This window comes from Anolis carolinensis, chromosome 3 (assembly GCF_035594765.1).
Source record: "Anolis carolinensis isolate JA03-04 chromosome 3, rAnoCar3.1.pri, whole genome shotgun sequence".
In the NCBI taxonomy this organism is placed as follows: Eukaryota; Metazoa; Chordata; class Lepidosauria; order Squamata; family Dactyloidae; genus Anolis; species Anolis carolinensis.
Genome location: NC_085843.1, coordinates 180,086,458 through 180,113,331, shown reverse-complemented (window position 1 = coordinate 180,113,331; position 26,874 = coordinate 180,086,458). Strand labels below are relative to the sequence as shown.

At 39.4% G+C, this 26,874-nt stretch overlaps 1 long non-coding RNA gene across 3 annotated transcripts in view; it reads left to right on the top strand.

Moving 5' to 3' along the window:
• Nucleotides 1-17,187: 17,187 nt before the first annotated feature.
• LOC103280927 (uncharacterized) overlaps nucleotides 17,188-26,874 on the top strand; it is an 86,970-nt gene continuing 77,283 nt past the window's right edge. For 2 of the 3 annotated variants that reach the window (XR_010004505.1, XR_010004504.1), the window contains exon 1: nucleotides 17,200-17,340. This is a non-coding gene — a long non-coding RNA (uncharacterized LOC103280927). Of the gene's footprint in view, nucleotides 17,341-25,076; nucleotides 25,128-26,874 lie in introns of all 3 variants that reach the window. The other variant, XR_010004506.1, reaches the window with a different exon arrangement.

Below are 26,874 nucleotides of genomic sequence, written 5' to 3'. Positions count from 1 at the left end.
ATGCAGTGTGCATAGGAATGCATTCATGTTTTTTTCAAACCATAGTCTCCCCCCTCCCCCCCCCCCGCCCCAACAGGCTGAGGGACTGCAAACTGGCCCTCAGTTTTAAAAGTTTGGACAGTCCTGCCCTAAACAGATAAACACCCATATCCGACAAGAGAATGAAGACTATAAAGCACTTTCCTCCTTCCAACCTCCAGCTGATTTGTTTTGCCTCCTGGGGGGAAAAAACAACAAAAGAGTATCAAATAACATTTTTTAAAAAATAGCAATAACAAATAAATAAACCATATTATGGATCCACTAGTTATAAAAATTGGCCACTTTTGTTTAAATTTTCCATTTGTTATGAAACAAATATAATCCTGGGGAGTTGATCTTGGGTCAAGATCAGAATCCGTATTTGTAAGCATCATCCACATTCAGCTGCCAAGGTCCCAAGTTTTTGGCAGTGCCCAGGAACCTCTCTCAGAAAAAGACACATTGATGAACTTCCAACAGTCACCATCTTTGTGGTTAGCAATGTCCCAAAAATGATTTATCTTCTGGAGCACTGTAGTCAGGGCTAGCTTAATTTTAAGAATATTATCATGGAAAAAATAAGAGTTCTTAGCTCTCCTAAGTTTTATCAGGAATTTCTGCAAATCCCATGGAAGGGTTTCTGTGTAGAAGGATAGCAAACAGAAAATATGTTCTTGAGGGTCTTTAAGCTCTGAATCTCACCCAGGGTGAGGTCTCTCTACCTTGACACTCAGAGCCTGGAAACTGAGCAAGGGAAAGGATTTTTAAAGTTGAAAGTTGCAGTTCAAAAAGATAATACAGTAGAGTCTCACTTATCCAAGCTAAACGGGCCGGCAGAAGCTTAGATAAGCGAATATCTTGGATAATAAGGAGAGATTAAGGAAAAGCCTATTAAACATCAAATTAGGTTATGATTTTACCAATTAAGCAACAAAACATCATGTTATACAACAAATTTGACAGAAAAAGTAGTTCAATACGCAGTAATGTTATGTTGTAATTACTGTATTTACAAATTTAGCACCAAAATATCACGATATATTGAAAACATTGACTACAAAAATGGCTTGGATAATCCAGAAGCTTGGGTAAGAGAGGCTTGGATAAGTGAGACTCTACTGTATTTCTAAATACAGCTCTGGGTCTCAGTTTGAATAGCAATCATTTAAGAAATGGCCCTCTCTAGAATTTTGACAGAAGGCATTTGGTTTCTACAACAGTAACGAAAGCACTGCAAAACTCCGACCTTATCCCAAAAGCTGCCAACTTTCAGGCTTGGCCTTCATCCTGCTGTTCTTCTTTTTCTTTTTCTTTTTTCCTTTTGTACACATTTGTTTGCCTGCAGGCAAGACTTTTCTCTAATCCTCTGACATCATTCCAGAAACGATGCTCTCCTCTTAAAAGCTACGTTCAAATTGTCTTCAAAAGTATCCCTTTCAGGCAAATTGAAACTGATTCTATGTTCCTGTATGTTGAAACTTGCACCCAAAATATATTTTAAATGGGTAGAGGGGAATCTCTTGGTTGTAATGAAGGTGATCAGGAGTGACACTGCAACCCTTAGTATATCTAATTGGAAAGTTAATTTAGCATCATTGAGATTTACCTCTAAACTAGAAGGAGGAGTTGAGAAATGAGTTTAGGATTACATCATCCCTCCATGGAATCTAAGGACTTCTTCACACATTCCGCCGGAATCGCAGAGTATCACCGTGGATTGCGGCAAAGGTGTTGGTACCCAGCCAGGGGGCATGGGAGCCTGTCACCCTGTGCCCTGTGCCATCCTGCCCTCTCCACTACCTCATCACTTCACTTCACTTCACTTCACTTTGTTTCTTAATTAGTTGCTCTCCACCAGAGTGCTCCGAGTGACTTACAATTTAAAATATCATTCCATAATATAAAAACATTCAACATAAAAACATTCAACAGTGACTATTTGGCAAATTAGATCTGATTTATTTAAATGCACAACCAAACAGCCAAGTCTTGAGCGCTTTTACAAAAGGTTGCAACTCCGACATTGCTCTAACATATGGAGGCAATGAGTTCCACAGAATTGGAGCAGAGGTCGAAAAGGCTCTATGCCTTGTAGCTTCCAGGTGTACCTCTCTAGGGCCCAGTACATATAGGAGATTTTCCTGGGAGGATCGAGGTGACCACTGATGAAAAAAAGGAATGAGGTGGTCCCTAAGATATAATGGTCCTTGGCCATTTCGAGCTTTAAATGTCAGGATCAGTATCTTGTAAGAGATTCGATGTTCTATTGGTAGCCAATGCAGTTGTTTCAGAATTGGTGTAATATGGGATCTTATAGATGATCCCGCTAGCAGCCTGGCCGCCGCATTTTGGACCATTCAGATCTTCTGGGTTTTTGTCTTCGGAAGGCCGGCATATAAGGCGTTACAATAATCCAACCTAGTGGTGACTGTTGCATGGATTACAGTTGCCAATGCTTCTGTCGAAAGGTAGGATGCCAATTGCTTTGCCTGGCGAAGATGAAAAAAGGCCTGCTTACTTATGGCAGTGATCTGGGCCTCCATTGTCAGCAATAAGTCCAACACAACCCCAAGGCTTTTAACAGTAGCAGACGAACCAGAACTTCCCCATCAAAATCAGGCAGTGACTGGATTAATCAATTGGGGGAAGCCTCAGTAAGGTGGCTCAATCCATCTTTCCTTACAGAAAGACAGGAAGTCTCTTGTTGTGTGCTGCTGGCAATTTTTCGGTGGTGACACGGGTTTTTTGCACTTTCACCATGGAATCATCCCAGAAATACTTTTCTGATGTACAATAGAAGCCAGGAGGCTCTGTGACAAAAGTGTAACCCCCCACCCCACCACCAAATTTTAACCCATATTAAGTGGTCCTAATGCAGCCTGATTTGTCCTCACACTCTAAGTGAACATGCAAAAAATAATCTCACTACAAGGTAGCAAAACTTTCAAATTTTATTTGGTTGGTTTTTGATTGAATTTACATATTTCAAGACTATTTTTTGCATGCTGTATCTGCAAACCCACAAAATTTAAAATGGTTTGCTTGTTGTATGGAGTATTGAAAAGTAGACAGGTTGTTTCCATCTTTGTGGGCTGCCTTTGTTTATTATATGTGTGTGTGCGTGTGTACACTTAGCTTCACAATGGAAATGACATGGGATATTTTTTGCACAAATTGAACAAAACATCATAGAAAGAAAGCATGCCTCACTCCCAGAGGAATGAGAGTTGTTGACAGGCTGTTCTCCCTGGAAGCCAACCATAAATGAAACACTGACAGGATATCTTTACATCCCTAGTTTCCAGTGAGTGATCGTGGCATTTACAGACAAACAATCAGAGTGGTCAGTTGGTTCCCTTATCTGCTGGCAAAATCCTGTAACTGTGTTCATTGGGTTCAGAACCACCAGTAACAGTTGCATTAATGAGTGCCAACCGATAGGCATTTTAAAAACAGCAATTCCATGAATCAGAAATGTATGGGAAGCTAATAACATATTACAGTAGAGTCTCGCTTATCCAACGTAAACGGGCCGGCAGAATGTTGGATAAGCGAATATGTTGGATAATAAGGAGAGATTAAGGAAAAGCCCATTAAACATCAAATTAGGTTATGATTTTACAAATTAAGCACCAAAACATCATGTTACACAACAAATTTGACAGAAAAAGTAGTTCAATACACAGTAATGCTATGTAGTAATTACTGTATTTACGAATTTAGCACCAAAATATCATGATATATTGAAAACATTGACTACAAAAATGCGTTGGATAATCCAGAACGTTGGATAAGCGAGTGTTGGATAAGTGAGACTCTACTGTACCTGCTAAACACAGGGCTGAATGGTCCACTTCCTCCATTTTTCTCTAGTGGCCAGAACAACCAACAGTGCCAGAACCTTCATGAATCACTTGAATTTCATTTCAAGAGGACGTCTTCTATTGGACTTTTCATGCTAGGCTATTGTAGCTGAATACAAGCTCATGGCTCCTCTGAGAAAACAAGGGCCAAAATGTGACCCTTGCTCATATCCGAGTTTGGCTACAACCAGCATAGTGTCCTGGCCATAAATGAAAGCCATCTCATGCTAATGACTGTGGTTGCCCACCCTTATCACACAATTGAAATATTAATAAAAATAATTTATGCCATGTGACTGCTTTTTAACTAGCTGCTTTCAAGACTTTAGATCAAGATTATAAAAGACACACATTTATAAATTATTGGCCTGGAGCACATAGGCACCATATACTATGGGGAACACTTTTCTAGCACTTTAAATTAATTTATTGTTATTCATTCCAGCTGTCTGTGATGTAAACCTTTAGCTATAAATTTGTACCTTCATCCAACACGCCATTAAACTAAAGTGGTGCCCGTGCTGGAGCATATAATAAAACATATGAATAAGATTTCTGTAGGGACATCTTCCTCCCCCCTCCCCTTAAACTACCCTCTTGGTTAATGACACAGAGAAGTGAGATATAAGTCATTCTGCAGCTCCATTAAAATATGGGGGGAAAGGGATAGTGAAAGATATGCACGCAAAAAGTTCTTGCTTTGCACCAGGGCTCAATTTTGACTTTTTTCATTTGACCAATTGCTTTGATTCCAGTCTCAGCAGACACTTGGGATGCATCTAGTTTGACACAACTTGGCTCAATGCTATGGAATCATGGGAGGTGTAGTTTTATGAAGTCTTTAGCCTTATCTGCCAAGGGGGGCTGGTGCCTTACTAAACTATTAAATCCCAGGATTCCATAATATTGAACCATCCTAGTTCAAGTCATATAAAACAACAATAATTCTGCCATGCAGAGCCGACCCAGGACTGGATTTCTTATAAATCAGTGATTAACATTGCCACAGGTTGTTTAATGACCTAAACATACCAGTACTATCTTCTCACCACAAGACTGGAGAACAATGACAAGACCATCTTTGTAACTCATCAGCCTTTTCCAAAAGGAACATTCCTACTTCTTATAAAGGAGGACAGCCAATACTTTGCTACGGTGTTGCCAAATGTTTCAAAACTGAGATCCTATTTGTTTCACTTTTAAAATGAATGGGCTCAACTTCAGTGCTTTATTTCACATTTGGCGTTTAAACCAAATTTGGAATACCATATCCTTACAGGCAGAGAAACGCTCCTTTTAATTTGTTTCTGCTTATAGTGACATGATTTCTCTGTGTGTTTATTTTCCTCTTGTTGTCAAACTATGATAACAGCCCAGCCCTTGATTGTCCATGCTCATCACTTTTTGTTTTAGGAACCTTGAACCTTTGTCTGCAGAAGATCCTATCTTTGTCAAACTCGGAACTGGGCTATTGAGCTAATCAAGAGTTTATTATATTTCTTTAGCGCTGTCTTTACAAATGAAACCTCCCCCAGAGAGATGTCCAATTAGCTGACTGGCTCGCTGGCCAGCCAATCCTGGGCTGTCATTTCCCCAAGAAGGGGAACCTGGAGGTGGCAACATTAACAGCGCTCTCAACCAATCAGGGTGGGGATCTAGACCTGCTCCTCAGACAATCAGGGAAGGGAGTGAGAGTTTTGAATAGTTGTCAAACTGTATAAGACATCTTGCTTTCTCTACATGTTTTATGCTTGTACACTTTGAAGCATCTGCATGTACTTGCATTCCTTTTGGCCAAATTGAATAAACCTCTGTGGCTTGTTTCTGATCTGGTGAGTGTTTCTCTGTCCTAGCCCATTTTGTTTAGCTTGTGCTAGCCAGGCACTGATCCTTTTATCTACGGTCCAAGATATCCAATTCACTCCTGGGGTGCTTCCACACAGTGCTTTCTCAGGGGGTGGCTACATGCCATCCCAATTAGGATGGCATGAAGCCACCTCAAAGCTCCCCAATTTTCCCCTAAATATTAATTAAAAGGTACCTCGCCACCATAAAGGTTTTCCTCACATAATCCAGGGGCAAGGAAATGATACCCAAGAATATGGGAGGGGCAAAGAGGGGTGTCAAATTATATTTCAGATAGACCCTTGCTGTTTTTAGCAGATCCAGGTTTAAAATCTAGAACTGCACTCAGGTCATGGCAATGTTCACTCTCACCTCAGTTAGACCTTCACAATGCTGTTACTCAACTTGCTTTTGTCCTTTTTCTAGAGTTGGGTCTTTTAACTGAAAACTCTCTCACAGTAAGCATTAGACACAGGAATGGAAAGTGGAAAAGAGGCACACCTGCTCCATCATTAGGCTGCCCATACCCTCTGGCATTTACTTGAAAACCTCTATCATCATCATCATCATCATCATCATCATTTAATTACTTATTAATCGCCCTCCATCCACGATGCTCTAGGCGATTTACAAGATAAAATTGTAAAAGATAAAAATACATACATACAAATATTAATAAAATTAACATAGATTAAAAGCTCTAGTAAAGAGCCGGGTCTTGATCAATCTCTGATCTCTGTCCTTCTCCTTGGAGACCACATCTCCTCTTATTTGTTTTAAAATACAAGACTCATCATATAGCTTGTCAATGTCAGTCTTGATATAAGAATCTAAAGAGAAAGTATTGTCATTTATTTCCCCAAAAGCGTGTTTTTCCAACTTTCTGTTATTCTCCCAGTCTTAATACACCATACCTATCTATTCTAGACTTCCTCTTTTAATTTCCATTATCAGCTGAAGATACATTGTCCAAAATAGCATTTATGATCCATCAAATTTCCCTCTCTTTTGCTCTTCAATATTTTCTTTATTCCACCTAAGTTTAGACATGAAGTTCCTTTGTTGGACCCATGTCACAAGTACAGACTAAACATTTATAGGGTTGTTGTATGTTTTCTGGGCTGTATGGCCATGTTCCAAAAGTATTCTCTCCTGATGTTTCGCCCACATCTATGGCAGGCATCCAAAATACAGACAAAATACTCTCTCTCTCTCTCTTTCTCTCTCTTTCTTGCACACACACAGACATACACTTTGCATCCACGAATTAACAGAGAGCATAATTTAGCAGGAATCTCTACAACAATATCCTTGTTGAATTAAATTGGAGATGTCTAAAAGCACTACTCTGAAATGGTAGATTGTGACCTCTGGGTCATATCTGTCAGTCTCTGAATCTGTCATCTTTAATGACATTTAACAGACACTGCCTCCTCTTCCCATGTACCAGAGTGACTTTTAGCAACACACTCCATGTCTAACCAGCCACCAAACTATACAGTCTACATTTCATTTGTCGTTGTCCCCCACCACCACCCCCTTTCAGTGTCTGTCTACAATATCATAGAGGAATAATCCAGGAATTCAGCTAGTACAATTCAGTGTGCATTAATCTTTTTATTATCATTATGCAACTGTCACATCTAGTAATATTATTTAGCCAAAGGGTTTTAACCTTCTAACTTAAGTACAAATTACTATTTCATGCATCCCTGATATTCAGGTTCTTGTTCTAACTATGATATCAAACGTCAATTTATTTTGCAGTGCTTGATTTTAAGACCATTGAATGGTGGATTTTGAAGGATAGTCAGAAATCTAGAACATGAATATGATAGGTAGGTAGATAGATAGTAGGCATGTACGATCCAGGGGGAAAAGGGTTCTAAACTCTCTTCAAAAGTAGGGGGCGCTAGCGCCTCGTTTCTAAAGTCATTTCCGAATTTTGAAGCAAAAAGTTCAAAACTTTCTGAAACTTCTGAATCTTCATATGTACCTCTTTAATGGCAGATGCGCATGCGCATGAAGGAAAACATTATTGTCAACGGGGAAACTTGAGGGGCTTCTCTCTCCCTCATTTTTTGAGCTATCCTAATGAAACTTGCTACAGTGGTAGAACACATTTAACACTGTTAGCTCACCAAATCTAAGAATGTTTGACATCTTCAGATCTTTGGCGAATTTTCAAAGTTTTTATTTAAAAAAACATTTTAAATAAAAAAATATGTTCCTGGTTTAAAATGTTATTTCCTGTTTCATTGGGTTTTCTGGGGCTGAGAATGTGTGACTTGCCCAAGATCACCCAGTGGGTTTCCATGACAGAGTGGGGAATCAAGCCACAATCATAGTCTAACTCTCAAACCACTACACTACACCATGCTGTCTCAAAACCGGTGGCTGCTAGCCCCAGCCAGGAGGGAAAACACTCAGGGCTGGTTGCTTTTTATGGAGCTGCCATTAAGTCCATGGCTAGCCCCAGCAAGGAGGGGAAACGCTCAGGACTTGGTTGCTTTCTATGGAGCTGTTATCAAGCCCAGATGAAAAAGCTTTTCCCTTTCTGCCAAGACTCAGCACTGATTGGGCAAGAAGGCAACCCCAGGGTAGGCTGCTCTGAATTAAAAATGCTTTCTCATATATACAAAGGTATTCCGAAGTCATTAAATAAATGGGGTCCAACGCTTCGAACTGGAAGGTTAATTCCAAATCGCCAAACCACATCGGAACCCCGTTCGGAACCCAAAATGGATACAATTTTATTACGATTAACGATTCCAAGGAATATGCCCATGCCTAATAGATAGATAGATAGATTAGTTTTATCAAATGTTATATATGATTACAATATCCCAAGAAATACAGGCATGTGAAAAAGAAAAGAATGAACATGGGAGGCCTGTGCTGAACAAGAAAGAGATTGACACAAATCCTGAATACAGCCATAGTCAAGGTCATCATTTGAAAATAAAAAATAATAATTTATATGACTTGTTGCTGTGCTGGTTATTAAATAACATTCATTTGTTCCTGATGCAGCTTGTAGTTGACCATAAATTAGCTTCCTCTCTACATATTTTGAGGTACAGTGGATTTCTGACACTGGGAACCTGTGCCATGTAAACCTTCATCTTCTGGCCTAGAGAGAAGGTATGGAGCCTGCCTAATTCTTCTACTAGAAACCTACCATTCTCAACTTCTGATTGGCTTCTTTCCCAGCCAACTAACTGAGCAGTATTAACTCAATGTCCAGATGAGAACCTGCCAAATGGAAAATCTTCAAGTCAATTCTTCATTGGATGATGGACCTGCATGCAACCATAGTGTGTGTGGGAAGTGTAGCATAAACACCAGTATGTATATTGAAATGTATATTTGGATATTTCCTTGGTAATTATAGAAGGTTCCTCTCTTTCTTTTATGGTAGACTTTCCCATTCCATCCCCTAAAGAGAAACACATTGAGAACTCATTGAAAGACTGTAACTTTTGGATTGCGGCACTGAATATTACTCAACAATGGATGAGTTCAAGTGCCTACAATATATCTGGAAATACGTATCAATAGAATATGATGCTTATTATGTTCCTGCATTATAAATGGGTATAACATTCTGGCATGGTGGGAAATCTGTCATTTTGCAAACAGCTCTCATGGAAAGTGGTTGTGTTTAATACATCCTTGGTATAAATTACTGGAAAAGGGAACATCCATTCAATGAATACTGCATATTTCTGCTTTGGAATATTTTGCAGTAGAATCCTTTGATGTTCTTAACATGGGATAGGCCTCAGTGATGTCATAAGGGAGATATATTAGGAGGAACACAGACCACCTACAGGGTAATCATGACTAATAGGGATTCCTGATTTTGCACAGCTGTTCTGAATCAAGACCCATTGAATTTAAATGTTATATTCGCAGCTTTTTAAAATGTTGCAACTCTTAACATTTCCCAATCATGGATTTAGGGTTTTCTTTGGGAGTAGCATGTGGGCAAAAGACAAAGAACTAGAGAGACAAAGAGGGAGATGTGAAGGAACTGTAGCTTGCAGAAATGGAGAAAGAAGAAATAGAGTTTGATAATTATAATTTTGAGTGACCTGCCACCTTATCACACGGGGGCATTTTGGCCCCTTGCAACACTTTGGGGATGGGTCCTGCCGATTGCCATCACATGACATTCAGCAGGCCTTGTACCATTTATCCTCGAACCCACAACACCTTGGTAAGTGTTTTTCAGGTAGCTCCAATTGAGCTACCTGCATTTTTCAGCCATTATACCCATCAGATGGGGAAGGGGCAATGAGCATTGTTGCCCTTTACCCCATCTGATGGGGACGGGGACAGGGTGCCAACGCGTTTTGTCTAGTTCCTCCAGTCTGATAGGCGAAGGGGGGGAGAGTGTGTGGGCTGCCACAGGGAGCTCCACGCACCTGCCATTTTGCCAGTGACTGCCAGTGTGAAGAGGTCCTTGAAGTGTCCACCCTCTGTGTCTATATATCCTGACCCTGATGTAAACTGATACTCTTAGAGATTAATCCACTTCTTCTTCCCATAAGTCCTCTTTTGATCCTCCAAGATTAGATCAGCACCCTGAGTAACTTTCCGGTCTTAGAATGGTGTTCCTGTAAGAAAGCTTTGTTTCTTTCTTCAAGACGTTGATTAGTTTATGCCTTAAATCAAGATCTCTAACCATTGTATGCATTATAACAGAAGAGAAATGCAAGAATGTGAGGATGTAGAAGGAGGAAAAGATGTAGGGATGTAAGAGAAGGAAAAAGAGACAAAGATCCCATCTACAGTGATTATTTAATGCAGTCTGAAGCTAGCTGATGATTTAATACAGTTTGAAGTGATGGGCAGGCAACAAACTCCCACAGAAGCATAGCAAAGGAAATCCTTAATGGGTATCATCACTCTATGGTTTATGTAATCACTATCTTGGCTGCATACTGATTCCAGAATTTTCTATATAATAATCTGCATAGTGCAAATATTTCCTTCAATACTACTCTGAAACTACATTAAATGGTTAGTGTAAATAGGACAAATAGAAGTGAAGGGGAAGAGGCTCATCCCAGAATTGTAGTCATAGAATGGGAGAGGGGAAAATATTAGAAAGGAAAGGAAGTTTAGACTAGGTTTGTGGGGGAATTCTGTGGGGAAAGGAAGTAAAGATAAAGGTTTTCCCCTGACGTTAACTCCAGTCATGTCTGACTCTGGGGGTTGGTGCTCATCTCCATTTCTAAGCCGAAGAGCCGGCGTTGTCCGTAGAGACACCTCCAAGGTCATGTGGCCGGCATGACTGCATGGAGCGCCATTACCTTCCCACTGGAGCGGTACCTATTGATCTACTCACATTGGCACATTTTCGAACTGTGAAGGCTAGAAAAAGAGAGACCTTTAAATGGTGGAGATTATGGATGTAAGTAGGAGTTGGAATGATAGAAAAGAAAGAAAAGAGAAAGATGTTAAACAGAAATTTGAGGTGCAGAAAGAGAGAGAAAAGAGAGTGACAGAGAGCTATAGAATGAAGAAAAATGTAAAAGAGAACAACACAAAATCAATCATTCAAAGGTTAAAGAATCAGGTTAACAAAACTAAAGGAACACGAGACAATTTTATCATTTGCCTTGTAAGAATAGTGCATATTACACGTGACTCAGAGTAAGAAAAGAGTTTATAGTGGGAATTCAACCATTTAGGATGGAATAAAGAGGCTGGGAACAGAACTGGGGAAAGTTAGCAATAAGGTGACAAAAAGCTACAAAGCTTTTTACACAGGGATCTTCTGGGACTAAAAACTATGGCTGTTCAGTGTTTTCCCACATTGGCTGCTCCCTCTCATTGAACCCTGGTGTCAGTTGCAGTTTGAGAAAGTGTGAGAAAAGATGCACTCCTGGAGCATTTGTAGGACCCTCTGTGAACCAGTCTTTAGATGTGTGAGGTCCAGGATACTGTCTGAAAAAAGGACTTTTCTGTGCAACCCTCTCCTTCAACTTGAGGCAGGTTCTAGGATCAGAGAATCCTAAGTCCAGCTCTTGTATAACCAGCAGTGCAGGGCGGAACAAAAGTATCTCTGACAGTCGACTGTTAATTTCCTGTGTTAATTTCCTGTTAATTCCTCCAGCAAAGAAGAACCTACCAATTTTCAGTACCAACTAGCCCATTGTTGCATGGCTTTGATTTAGCAATCTCCTGTGAGTTGAAACAATAGAGCATAACGTCAAGACGTGAGATGCACTCTTGCCCTGCATTTTTCTAGCCAGTTTACTAACACTTTTTTGATCTTGCCTTCTGTGTTGTTGTGTTTTGTTGCTGATGGGGATAAGACTGGTCAACTGGCATATGTGAGTGCTGGCTACATTCTTAAACTTTCACAACACCTTGAGGCCTATTTCTGTAACATGCTCTTTCAGATATAGTGCCAGGAAATGTTAATTACTGCAGTGCAGTTTCTTGTTTTCTGTGGCACAATAACGATTAATTTATACTGTTTGGGAAAACACTTTCAACTTATACATTTTTTATTAAAGGTCAATAAAAGTAAATCAATACAGTGTGAAGAGTATTGTTCCAAAACAGAAAGCCCTTGTTTTATATACTTGCAATGTAATAAAAATTTGGTGTTGATATAGTCAGTGCCTCTACTCTAATGACAGGCCATCCTGCTTCTCAAGAATGCAATTAAAAAATGCTGGCCTTGCACTTGCTAAAATAATTAGCAGCTCTTTCATTGAGCCTTAACACAATAGGGTAAGACTGATTAGGTCTTATCATATGACCTAAGTAGTTTGCTGCTGTTGTTTTTTAACTGGGTAGATCATGTTTATTTAAACCATGCTTATAATTAAACAGATTAGATAAATAGATGGATGAAACATAGGTAGATAGATAAACAGAGGACTACCTGACAGAAATCAAGGCCTCTGCTGATTTTAAACATTGATTTTCAACCAACAGAGGAAACTGCCAAAGAGGAATAAAATAAAACAGGATGGCAAAACTTTCCAGGTTTGCCATCCTGTTTTCTCAACTATTTTAAATGCCCCAGTTTCTGTCTTCTTCTCCCACGTTCCTCCTTCATCCTCAATATATTAAATGAAAGTAATTTTCACTCAATTCAACAGAGGTAAGAGGGGTGAAAGGGGCAGTTTCTTGCCATTGCAAGTATGCTCAGGTAAAAGCAAACTGCCCCAGAATTTCTTAGATTTGAAATACTAAATCCTATACTGTGTGGCTCCTAACTGCTGCTTGAAGTAATCAAAAGGAATGTGTATCCCTTGCAAAAACCAACAAGTAAAGAGAGCAGCCCTGCCACTTTATAGTGGCACTGCTTGGGACAATACCTTTTTAATTATAACACCCCCCCCCCCCAGCTCTAATTTTCTGAAAATAGAAACAAGACCACAGAAAAGCAGTCTGCCTTGATTTTTTCCTTCCTTCTCTTAGTTCTGATTTTTTAAAAATTGTTTTTGAGAATTACTTATACTTTGTATTTTAAGGCTTAGTTTTGCTGGTTTTCTTTTCTCCATTTCTTTGCATTTGATTTGCTAATCCACACTGAGTGCAAGGCATACATGGTGGCACAGAAAAGAAACTGTGACTTGTAGATCTCAAACAACAGGAGAAATTTTGCTGTAAACTAATTTTGAGAGAGGGGTTTTTTTTTCCTGTATAACAGTGTTTCCCAACTTTTTTCTGACCAGGGACCACTTTGATCAGGGACCACTCTCCAACATTAGTACCAAAATGGTCATCAATCAGGTTTTGTTCAACTTTAGATTCAGTTTGGTTATTTGGGGTGCTGGTTCAGAAATTTGCATTGGTTAGACCACATCAGCTCTATTTTCTGATACAGAACATATGCCATCCAGTAGTCGCCATCTGCTCGCCTACAGAAAACCATATTTAATAATCTAGAGCTGATGTTGTCTGTCCAATGCAAGTTTCTGAATCAGCACCCCAAATAACCCCAGGAACAGGCCTAAAAATGAAGACACCAAGGCTTCCCTGTTTCCAGGCACCATATGGAACGACTCTGCTCAGCGGGAGAGGGGGGGAGGGAGGAGGAGAAGGAGCAGTCAGGAGGCTTGTTATCATTTCGTGGGTAGTCAGACTCTCCTGTCCCAACATCCCTATTGCCTTGGCACTATAAGAGGGTTTTCCGAGGCCAGTTACTCTCATTGCAACGATGTAGCAATGGTGAGGTCGAGAACCATATTTTAGTTCTTGGGGACCACTGGTGGTCCATGGACCACAGCTTGGGAACCACTGCTGTAGAACTGTGTTGCCTTTCCAGTAATAACTCCCAATGGGTTCTGCAGGACTCACTATTAAGTGAATGTATACAGGATTGTAGCCTGATATATATTTTAAAAATCCAATGGAATGTAGGTAGGTACAGTATTTCTTTGTAATAGCCATGTTTTGTACAATTATAACATTTTTCAGCATGTTACTCTTCTTAAATATTACTCTTGAGGTGCCGGGCTATGGCGCAGGCTGGTAAACAGCTGCTGCAATAAATCACTCTGACCAAGCTGTCATGAGTTTGAGGCCAGCCCGTGGCGGGGTGAGCACCCATCAATTAAAAATAAAATATAGCCCCTGCTCGTTGCTGACCTAGCAACCCGAAAGATAGTTGCATCTATCAAGTAGGAAATAAGGTACCACTTATAAAAAGTGGGGAGGCAAGTTTAACTAATTTACAACGTTGGAATGAGGAAGTGAGGAAGTGCCATCAGAGTGGATGATGAAGCAGCTGCTCCCCCCTGTGGCCAGAATCGAACATCCCCTCAGGAGAAGGTTAAATTGCCTCTGCATCTGTCTGTCTGTTGTCTCTGTCTCTGTCTCGGTTTGATGTGTTTATGGGCATTGAATGTTTGCCCTATATGTACATAATGTGATCCGCCCTGAGTCCCCTTCGGGGTGAGAAGGGCGGAATATAAATACTGTAAGTAAATAAATAAATAAATAAATGGGAGCTCTACCAATTGCTGCAATCATTGGAATCTTTATAGTTCAGGACATAATTTGCATGCAGTTTTCTGTTCTCAAAATAACATTTTCTCCACAAAAATATTTCCATATTAATGTAAGTGCACAAACAATGCTTTTTACTACACCAAAAGGCTGTAATTGGAAAGTTTCATCACAAAATTAGCACTTGTGAAGCTTTACAGAGAAAACACTGCACAGAAAAATATTTTTGCATAGGAAGGTTGTTTTCTGCACAGAAAATTCTGCTTCCTAGCCAGAAAACATTCTTTTCTACATTAAAAAAAAACCATGTTACATTTGTCACTTTTTTCCTCTCTGTAAATGTATACAGCAATGGGTAAGTAAAGGTTGTGAAATATTAAATATCACTTTATATAAAAACTACTGTTTCATGATCGTTTACTAATGTTTGTGATCAGGTAGTACTGCTGCTTCTTGTAATAGTATCCCTTTATTTGTTTTACTTTCTCCCCCTATATCAAGGAAATTTATTACGATAGAAGGAGAGCCCTAGTCATCAGGCAAAATTTTTCCCCTATGGCCCCCATTCGTCAGTTCAAAAGGTGTCAAGTGTAAAATATGGCAGCAAACTTTCTCTTTTATCCAGATTTCTTCCTGAATCAAGATGTGCATTATTCCTTAAACATTTTCATTGTAATAGTGCAGAATAATATATTTCAAAATATATATGGCTCTAATCTTGTCCTATCAAAGTCACAACTTCCAGCTGCCCCATTTTGATGCACTTCAGTGTTTATGAACTGACACTATATCTGGTAAAAAAAAAAAAAAGGTAATGGTTTTCCCCTGACATTAAGTCCAGTCATGTCTGACTCTGGGGGTTGGTGCTCATCTCCATTTCTAAGCCGAAGAGCCGGCGTTGTCCATAGACACCTCCAAGGTCATGTGGCCAGCATGACTGCATGGAGCACCGTTACCTTCCTGCCGGAGCAGTACCTATTAATCTACTCACATTTGCATGTTTTCGAACTGCTAGGTTGGCAGGAGATATCTGGTATACCTTGCCATTTATATATTCTGATGTGCACAAGGTATCCGAAAAGGCACCATACATCGGTAAATGGGAAATTGTAGCAAAATGTACCTTGATTTACAAAATATCAATTGCAAATTTTTACAAAAGAATCACAAAATATTCTCTATGTGTTGGCCACCTCCTTGAATATATAAATTTAAAAATATATGAGATTTTTTCCCTTATGTATGGAGTACTTTGGGACACCTTTATATCATGATAGCATGCCTGCTTATAAGCTTACCTGCCTGCAAGTTCTTGTGATAGCCATGCAAGTCGAAACAATGTGAATCAAAGCAACTGATGTGCTTCATGTTAACTGTAACACTTTGATACTATTTTAACTATCACATCTCCATCCTATAGAATTGTGAGTTTTATAATTTTGTAAATTATTTTGATTTCTTTGCTGGAAAGCTCTAGTACCTCACAAAACTACAAATATCAAGATTCCATAGTTAAAGTGGTTCAGACATTTGTTATGAATGATGTGGCTTTTGAACAGAATCCCTTACCATTGAATTGAATATGAATGTACCTGGGAACACCTCAGAAATGCTTCAATCATGTCTTCTTGTGTCTCTCCATGACTTCAGAGTTACCCTATGATGCTATTAGATATGTTGATAGATGTCAGAGCAGAAAAAATCCTGTTGACTCCTCAGATGGCCAGTCTATGCTGTGGCTGTAGTTATTTATTCCATTGATTTTATCCTGATTGCTCACATTATCTGGCTGTACTAGAGGCAGGAATCATGATCCAATTCAGGTGTTGTTGAATTACAAATCCTATCAGCTGCATATAATCAACATAACCAATAATGAGGAATGCTAGACATTGCCATCCAACAGCATTTTGAAAGCCTCACTTTCCTCATCCCAACAAGGCCTTGGTGGGAGGGATACAGAAGCTTAGTAGTTATTCCCTACTCTGTAGGAAATTATCAGCATATAGCAGATAGAATTGTTCTTAGATTTTTATCAGAAGGCTGTGTCTGATATAAAGGCTTTGCATTTTATTAGTCACCTGGGCTTAGGTACATCCTTAAGTATATCCTGTCTGACCTGGGAAGCTAATAGGGGTCAATCCTGTTTACTACTTGGATGGGAAACTGTTAAGGAAAATCAGGTACTGTAGTATTTTTTCTATAGATGTAAATAGTGAAACTCTCAGGCTGTTACTTGCTTGAGAAAATCCTATGAAATTTGTGGGGTCACCATAAGTCAACAGATGACACACACTAAACTCAGCCACCAATAGGAAGGCAAATATAAGGGTGCTGGGTTAGTGCAACTGGCTCTGCAATATCCAGGTAATTTACACATTAGTAGATTCCTCCACTCATAAATCAGAACAAATCTGCATCCCTGATTAAGAGATTTAGACAAGAACAGAGATTGGGCTAATGGATGCTGATGTCACAAAGGTTGCTTATTCATTCACATGGCAACAGGAGTGGGCCTCAGCTCAACAGGACTGAGTGGGATGAGAGACAGAGATCGAGGTCTGAACAGAGGCATGAGGCAGAAGCCAATGGAAGAGTTCCAGGAGATGGAAGAAGCAAAGAAAGTAAGGTAGGAGCAGATGTAATCAGGACATTTCCATACAGATCCCCAGCCATTTCATGGAAATATCATTCATATAAATACTCTATTTTGGTTGCAACTTCAGTACATCAGTTAAATTAGTAAAAGTGATAAATTAGTAAGATTTGCTTCTGAGCAATCAGGTTTAACTTTAATCTGGTACTGTCAGATAATGTTCAGAAGATATAATTGGTTGTAGTTTGCCTGTCAGATCTTCTGGTCTGCTTTAAGTGGAAACGGATGATCAATTGGTTGAGTGGAGCACAGGAAAACATCCAGTGCAGAGGTCGGCCCCACTTCCTAGATCCAGCTGTTTTGGTTTAGTGTTTATTTTTAATTAAGTTTGACTCAAACTAATGATGGAATTCACTAACTTATTTAGCTGACTTTCCATCTGAAATTAAGATCAGCCCCCCTTCCTAAGGTTGTATTCTGTCAAAATATTTGCAGTGAAGATCCCAGAAAGCTGGCTGAATTAACCCCACATTTTTACACACAGAAAGTATATTTCCTGTCTTTCTGCTCTATAGTTGTTTTCCTCTACCCTTTCAGCTGTTTCCAGCCAAATGCTGTAGTTGCTGCTACTGTGATAAGAAACAAAGTGCTAACTGATTTCTAAAGAGTGGCTTCAGTTTGAAGATCATTGAAAGCAGCAGGACAAGCATATTTGCTCCCAGCTCTCAGCCTGCTTAGTGCTGTTGCGAGCTGACACAACTCCAGAGAGCCTGTGGAGTTGAGGAGTTTTTACATCTGGTGAAAGTCTGCTTGACGACAAGAACTTAGAATATAGACAACCAACTAGCCCTCTTCATGTGAGCATCTATATTTCAAAAGCACACATGGCAGTGTGGATGGAGGAAGAGTTGGCTTGTGGCAACAGGCTCTGAACCTTTCCAGGCAGCACATATGTGCTTAGGTCTTTCTCCTGCCTTTCTGGAATATAGCGCCTTCATATTTAAAAAGCTCTGTTACTTTTTGGTTTGCTTCTAAGCTCAGTTCAAAGCTAGGATGGGTGGCATGCAGCCCTCTACTCATTTTTCTCCCCGTGCAACCACTGCATCTGATTTTCCTTCTGCCCAGCTGGTTTTTGGCAGTGCTATAGTAACAATTAAACTTGGAATTTATTTTGAAACAATGGTTGCGGGAAATATGTGTGTGTGCCTTCAAGTTGACATATGGTGACATTGGGTTTTCTTAGGCACAAAATGTTCAATAGTGGTTTGTCATTGCCTTCCTTTGCAACATAGTTAACTGTCCCCCAGCCAAGTACCAAATGGGCCCGATCTCCTTAGCTTCTGAAATCAGATGGGATCTGGTGTCTACATGTCATTTAAGCTGATTTCCAGCTAACATAATTCTGGAGAACAATTTGTTTTTAAAAGAAATAACATGCCTCTTTGTTTTCAAAAAATTCTGGAAGTTTTGTACCTGAGTCCCATTCGGGGTAAGAAGGGTGGGATATAAATGTTGCAAATAAATAAAATAATTTTTGTTGCTTCTAGTGTCATATGAAATAGCAAATTCATTTGTAGTTGATTGTGGGCCCGAAGTTGGTGCAGAGTAGGCAATGTTGCCCTGATTTTAAGGTGATACCTCTCAAATTATTGCTCAGAACAATCTGTTTGCAATGATAAATCTTTGTCCTATACATATCCCCTATGTGCTTAGATCATCATGCAAACACTACACCAAGTCTAATGGTCATCCAAGAAAAGCTGGCAGCTTTGACGTGTATGACTGCTCTTTCTTTCTGGTAGTATCCCTGCTACCTCAAGGATTTGTGTATGTGTGTGTCAGGAGCAACTTGAGAAACTGCAAGTCACTTCTGGTGTGAGAGAATTAGCCATCTGCAAGGACATTGCCCAGGGGACGCCCATATGTTTTGATGTTTTTAACATCCTTGTGGGAGGCTTCTCTCATGTCCCCACATGGAGCTGGAGCTGATAGAGGGAGCTCATCTGCGCTCTCCCCAGGTTGGATTCAAACCAGCAACCTTCAGGTCAGCAACCCAACCTTCAAGTCATCAGTCCTACGGGCACAAGGGTTTAACCCACTGCACCACCAGGGGCTCCTTACTTCAAGGGTAATTTGTTATTGCACATCCACATCTACAGTGTACCGACTACCCCGCAACACAGCAGTCTCTCTGCCAGAGCTCACAGGGGTGGTCTCTGGCTTGGATTTGGAGTCTCAACGACTAATCGTAGCCTCTAACTTCCACAGGGGTGGAGGACCCATTAAGTTGGTCCACCCCAGGAGGCTTATGAATCCGGATGGATTCCTAAAGTCTTTGGGGACTTTTCTGCCATGCTGGCTGACGATGCTGTCGATGTTCTGGTAGACCTCTATAACTCAGAGGTGACTAAGGCGGTAGATACGATTGCCCCTAAGTGTCCCCCTCTTGTCGTAACATCCCAAAACAGCCCACTGGTTCACCAGGGAGCTGGCAGTGATGAAGCATACAAGGTGGGGGCTACCATGTTTCCCCGAAAATAAGACCTCCCCAAAGAATAAGACCTAGCAGGGGTTTGGGGGGATTGCCAAATATAAGGCCTCCCCTGAAAGTAAGACCTAGCAACTAAGGCTGCAGCAGAGTTCCATTGGGAAACATGGCTGCAGGGCTAAAGCAGCACTCATACACACACCGGAGGGAAGGAGGGAGGGAAAGTGCTTGCTTTCTGTGCCTTCCTCCCTGCCTTGCCTTTCCTTGCCTGTCCCCCAGCCTCGGCTTGAAGAACCTTCCGTGGCTGCTGCTGCTGCTGCGCTGCCGTTTCTTCCTTCTCTCTGTCCTGGCCATGCTGCCTTCTTCCCAGAGGCTTCTGATTGGCTCCTGGAGCCCGGGCAAGGGAGGGTGGGAGGGAAGGAAGAGGGCTTTCCACTCGTCCCCAAGGCTTCTGTGCTCCTTAAAGGTACAGGACGCATTGGGATTCTCCTCTCATCCTTATTCCTATCCTATGCCCTGAAACATTATTTTATACTATTATTCTATTGCCATATTATTATCATCATATTCTGTTACTATTATTATATCCCATTATTATATTATCCTATTAATATATTTTATATCATTATATTATATTTTTCTATTATTATTATTATATCATTATATTATTATTCTATTATTATTCTATTATATTTTCATATTATATTATTATTCTGTTATTATTATATTCCATTTTATATTATCCTATTAATATATTTTATATCATTATATTCTATACTATTATTCTATTATATTATCATATTATTATTTTATCATTATTAACATATTCTGTTATTATTATTATATTCCATTATATATTATCCTATTAATATATTTTATATCATTCTATTCCATTCTATTATTCTATTATATTATCCTATTATTATTATTATTATATTATTATGCTATTCTGTTATTATATCCCATTATTATATTATCCTATTAATACCATATTATTATCATATTCTGTTATTATTATATCCTATTATTATATTATCTAATTAATATATTGTATATCATTATATTATTATTATATTATCATATTATTATTATAGTATATTATATTATTCATCATTCATGACTACATTGAAACTAGAATAGAGAGAAATCAGAGTGGAAACCTTGTGAAACCTAAACTGCAAGAGGTACCATAGATTGTTGCACATGTAAATAATGGTAGTAACAAGAAATTCTTGATAGGATTCACAGTTTGTCTGGTTATGCTGGTTTGTGATGACAACTACTTTACAGTATATAATAAATGTTCATTTTGTTGTTCAACAATAAATGTGAGCTCTTCTTCATGGAAAAGAAGACATCCCCTGAAAATAAGACCTAGTGCATCTTTGGGAGCAAAAATTAATATAAGACCCTGTCTTATTTTCGGGGAAACAGGGTAGAGAGCCACTGGCGGAGGACTCGAAGAGCATCCAACCGAACACGGGCTAGAGCCTCTCTTAAGGCCTACTCCATGGCAATGAGAGCAGCCAGAAAGACTTTCTTGACTGCCCGCATTGCGTCTGCAACCAGCAGAGTTGTTTCAGGTGGTCAGGGTGCTCCTCCTTCCTCATCGGGGGAGTGGCCCCTTGATCACCTGGCAACCCGACGTGGCGAGTTTGCACATCATTTTGCAGATGAAGTCGCTCGGATACGCTCTGACTTAGACGCCTACCTTAATACAGAGCCAAGGGATGTAACAGAGGCACTTGTCTGTCAGGTTTTGTTGGATTTGTTTCAACTTGTTCAGCCTGATGACGTTGACAAAATTCTTGGAGCGGTGAGAACGACCACTTGTGTTCTAGATCCTTGCCCATCCTGGCTTATTAAACTTGCCAGTGGGGGGGGGGGTTGGTTGATTGGTTTATGGGAATTATAAATGCTTCTATCCATCAGAGGCCATCTTGCCTCAAAAAAGCAATTGTAAGATCTACAGTAGAATCTCACTTATCCAACATAAACGGGCTGGCTACCTTCCTTATTTTTCAGAAGAGTCTGAAAACTTGGCTCTTCCAACAAGCTTTTGGCGACTGATTTCCTTAGTTTGAAATTGCCCTGTTTGTCCATTCTATTTGTATAGCATTTTTACTCCTTGCCGTATATAGTCTTTGGGTATATGCCTCCTCTAGCACCTTAATGGGATAATAGTCCCTGGTACCTACCTCTTTCCTATTCTGTACTGTATAAAACTATTTGCACTTTTCTGGCCCACTAACCTTTTTAGGAGCCAACCCAGATTTTTATCAAAGTGTGTTTATTGCTTATTGGTATATGTGATTTTATTTGTTTATGATTTGTTTTTTATTGCTGAGTTTTATATTGTTTGTTGCCTGGGCTTGGCCCCACGTAAGCCGCCCCAAGTCCCCTTGGGGAGATGGGTCGGGGTATAAAAATAAAATTATTATTATTATTATTATTATTATTATTATTATTATTATTATTATTGGATAAGCGAATATGTTGGATAATAAGGAGAGATTAAGAAAAAGCCGATTAAACATCAAAATAGGTTATGATTTTACAAATTAAGCACCAAAACATCATGTTATACAACACATTTGACAGAAAAAGTAGTTTATTACACATTAATGCTATGTAATAATTACCGTATTTACGAATTTAGCACCAAAATATCACAATGCATTGAAAACATTGACTACAAAAATGTGTTTGATAATCCAGAACGTTCACACTGGCCTCCAACTGACAAAGAGTTCTTCTCTCACCCTGGATTTTCCACAGATATATATATAAACCTTCCTTGCTTAGTTTCTCCATACCTCACAATCTCTGAGGATGCCTGCCTTAGATGTGGGCAAAACATCAGGAGAGAATATTTCTAGAACATGGCCATACAGCCCGGAAAACATACAGCAACCTTGTGATCCCAGCCATGAAAGCCTTCGACAACACATCCTTGGATTCATCATTATTGAACAACTATCAACCAATCTCCAACTTCCCATTTTTGGGCAAAGTGGTGGCTCCTCAGCTCCAGGAATTCTTGGTTGAGACCGATTATCTAGATTTGTCGCAGTCTGGTTTCAGGCCTGGCCACGGGACTGAGACAGCTTTGGTCGCCTTGGTGGATGACCTCCACAGAGAGCTAGATAGGGGGAGTGTATCCCTACTGGTTCTCCTAGACATTTCAGCAGCGTTTGATACCATCAAAAGATTCCCGAGAGACTGTGAATGTTTATTTTATTTATTGCTAATTTTAACCAAAATTTTGTGTATTGTTTTGATGATGTGCTTTTACTGTATTAAGTTATTGTATATTGTATGTTGTTTTGCACTGGTTGCACCCTGAGTCCCTTCGGGGAGATAAAGCGGTATACAAATAAATTATTATTATTATTATTATTATTATTATTATTATTATTGCCAAGCTTACACATGATGTGAAACTTATATGGGTGAAAGAATCTTCTAACCTTGAATGTAGATCATCTTGACAGATTTGTCTCAAAGATACATACTCAGTTCTATGCCACAGGAGATTTTCTTATTTCTATATATGGCACTAAAATTAAAATGTACATAGTAATCACTGGGGAAGGGGATTAACTTGCCTGCAATAGTGACTCAGCTATGAATGTTACTATATGAATTTAAAGAGCGAATTAATAAAAGGGGAAGTAATTGGTAAACTATACAAAATTCAGTTGTCTCCCCTTTGGGTGCTGTCAGGCAGAACCTGTCTAACAATCAGCTTATGTGTGGTTTAATTCACATGAATAGGCCTACAGAAGGTGGTATATCATATTTGTTCATCTCCTTATAACAGTTTCACTAATTATGGTTTGGGGACAAGAATGAAGTAGGGAAGTTACTTTTTGAAAGTAGTTGATTACAGATATAGTCATGAGCCCCTTGGTTATTATTGCTATCATAATAATGAAGGCTTTCCTTTTCCAGTTCTCAAAAGTAACTACATTCGTTACCTGATCACATTAAGAGATAGTCTGTTTCTGAGCTCGTTTGCATACAAATCTCAATGGGTCCTATCAAATGACGTTTGTCCCCTGTCGTCATCAACCCATTGGAACCTGTGTGCAAAAGGTGGCAGAAATATAGTATTTGGACACGGGTTTCATATAATGTTTTTAAATATAAATTAAATGAAATATGCTGATTGGTGAAACAGTAAGCATTCTGCCCCCTGTGCTGTGACATCTTCTTTGGGGGCATGTCTGTGGGCGGTCCCTACCGACCCCGGGATTTGTCATTACAATGAACTGGTAAGAGCAAATCTTATGTGGTTTGATGAGTCAAACCGGATTACTTTAAACATTAAGAAATGTATGTGTATGTGTCTTGTCATGATCCTGCATGCATCTTGTTGTAAAAAAAAGTGTAAATGTGATGAGGTCCTAATAGTTACATTTCCACACAACAGCCCACACATGTGATATTCTTTCTCCACCATTTAGTGAAACTACACTCTTGTAACCATGAAAGGAACCAAAAAATTGATGCTATCCATATACTACTACTACTACTACTACTACTACTAATAATAATAATAATAATAATAATAATAATAATAACTTTATTCTTATACCCCACCCCATCTCCCCGAAGGGACTCGGGATGGCTTACATGGGGCCAAGCCCGGAACAACAATATAAAAGCAAGCAAACAATAAAACAGATCAATCAACAATAAAACAGATCAATCAACAATAAAACATCAAATCAGCAATAAAAACAGTAATAGAAAGTCAACTATAGGTTACAACTATAATATAATGTAACTGCTTCTTAGGTATTGGGGAGAGAAACTGGCATCAACAAAATACAGATTTCACTGTCTGACAGAACTAACATTCCCTCCTGGAACTGGTTTAATGCATATGAAGATAATTAAACGGGACATAAGTGCTGAAGCCTTGTCAGCTCTCAGGACTCCTTTCCTATGAGCTGTGTGTGATACATCAGCCTTTTAAACAATAATATGACAGACAGCAAAACAGATGGATGCAGCATCCATGGAAATAACTATGTTAACCAAACAGACTTTTGAGATGTATCTATGCTTAGCTCTGGCAATTTCTAAATATAGATGAAAGGGAATTCCAGCAAATGGAACTATGATTCAGATATTGAAAATAATATTGGTTGTTTCCTGCAACTAGTCCTCATCATTCACTCTCAGTATCCCAATCTTCTTGCAAAAGCACCTATTTTCAAAATAAATAGATGAAGGAAATCTAAAAGGCTATTTGTCTCTCTACTTCCCAAAGCATTGAAATGTTCCAGAGGAAGCACTTCATAGAATCTAATTTCTTTATGAGGTGAGTGGTGTCTTTATTTGTAAATACAGTGGAACTTGTATGTAAGTGTGTCACAACTTAAGAGCATTTTGAGTTAAGAGTTGTTGCTCACCCCAGGTTTTGCTTTGACATAAGAGCAGCATTTTGATGTAAGAGCCTGTTTCAGAAGGAGTGCTAGTGTGAGAACACAGGGCTTTAGGGCTTCAAGGGAGCATCATCTGTGCCTCATACCTTATGCCATTGTCTGCTTTGGGAGATTGTTGTCCACTTTGCTCTTATCCACTTTGAGGAACTTTGAGTCAGTTGATTTTGTGTGTTTTTTTTTATTCCTGATATGTTTGACTTCATGAAGAGAGAAGGAGAGAGAGAGCAAGAGAGGGAGGGAGGCTAGAATGAGTACAATAAGAAAAAAAATGTTTCTACCTCTTCACTTGGTGCTTGTGCTTCCTTGCCACAACTTTGTGCTTCTACCATTTTAAAGTTGATATTTTAGTGTTCCATGGGAATGTCCATTTATAAATAACAAAGTATAAATTTATATTTATGCATTATTTGTTATTTATAAAGTACATTTTCGTACTTTATACGTACTTTTCATCCTGAAAAGAAGTGAGTAGTGGAGTGCCATAGGGTTCATCCTGGGCCCAGTACTGTTCAGCATTTTTATTAATGACTTAGATGAAGGTTTAGAGGCATGTTTATCAAGTTTGTAGAAGGGCTAGCACTCCAGAAGACAGGATCAGAATTCAAAATGACCTTAACAGATTGAAGAGTTGGGCCAAAATTTATTATTTATTATTATTTATTTATTACAATATTTATATCCCGCCCTTCTCACCCAACAGGGGACTCAGGGCAGCTTACAATAAAACACATATATAAAAATTGTACAATACACTATAAAACAGTTAAAATTATTAACTTACATCGAACATTCATAAAACACATTCTAAAATACAGATGGGCGTATGAATTTCAACAAGGACAAATGTAAGATACTACACTTAGGCATAAAAAATGAAGTCCAAAGATATAGAATGGGCGATGCCTAGCTCAACAACAGTACATGTGAAAAGGATCTTGGAGTTTTCATGGACAATAAGTTGAGCCAACAGTGTGATGCATGGGATATTGGGCTGCATCAAAAGAAGTATAGTGTCTATATCAATTGAAGTCACCATGCCTTTCGATTCTGCTTTGGTTAGACCTCATCTGGGATATGGTGTCCAATTCTGGGTACCACAGTTCAAAAGAGATATTGACAAACTGGAATGTGTCCAAAGGAGAGCAACTAAAATGGTCTGGAGACCATGACCTATGAGGAGCATCTTAAAGAACTGGGAATGTTTAGCCTGCAGAAGAGAAGGTTGAGGGAAGACATGATGGCCATGTATAAATATGTGAAAGGATGTCATAAGGAGAAGGGAAAAGCTTGCCCTGTGAACTAGGACTAGGAGCAATGGGTTCAAATTACAGGAGATTCCACCTGAACATTAGGAAGAACTTCCTGACCATACATGTTGTTCAACAGCAACACTCACTACCCCGAAATGTGTTGGAAGCTCCCTCCTTGGAGGCTTTTAAACAGATGCTGGGTAACCATCTGTCAGAGCCCCCGGTGGCGCAATGGGTTAAAGCCTTGTGCCGGCAGGACTGCTGACTGAAAGGTCGGCAGTTCAAATCCGGGGAGCAGGGTGAGCTGCCATCTGTCAGCTCCAGTTTCCCACGTGGGGACATAAAAGAAGCCTCCCACAGGATGGTAAAACAT